This window comes from Eimeria mitis, genomic scaffold, assembly GCF_000499745.2.
Source record: "Eimeria mitis Houghton genomic scaffold, Emh_scaff1248, whole genome shotgun sequence".
In the NCBI taxonomy this organism is placed as follows: domain Eukaryota; phylum Apicomplexa; class Conoidasida; order Eucoccidiorida; family Eimeriidae; genus Eimeria; species Eimeria mitis.
This window is the reverse complement of record NW_013568428.1, coordinates 3,561-3,913: the sequence shown is the minus strand read 5'-3', so window position 1 is coordinate 3,913 and position 353 is coordinate 3,561.

The following is a 353-nucleotide window of genomic DNA, read 5'->3' as shown; positions in this document are numbered from 1 at the left end:
AATAAACGACAAATGCAAATCCAACAAAAAACAAAACACGCCGAATTCAGCACGCTGCCGTTGCTGCAGCAGCAGCAGCAGCAGCAGCTACTGCTGCTGCTGCTGCTGCTGCAGCTACTGCTGCAGTTACTGCTGCTGTTGCTGTAGCTGCTGCTGGAGCTACTGCTGCAGCAGCAGCAGCAGCTGCTGCTGCTACTGCTGTCGCAGCAGTTGCCGCTGCTGCTGCTGCTGCTGCTTCAGCAGCTGCGGCAGCAACAGGTGCAGCAGTTTCTGATGCTCCTATCACTGCTGCTGCTGCTGCTGCTGCTGCTGCTGCTGCAGCTGCTACTGCTCCTGCTGCAGCAGCTGCAGCA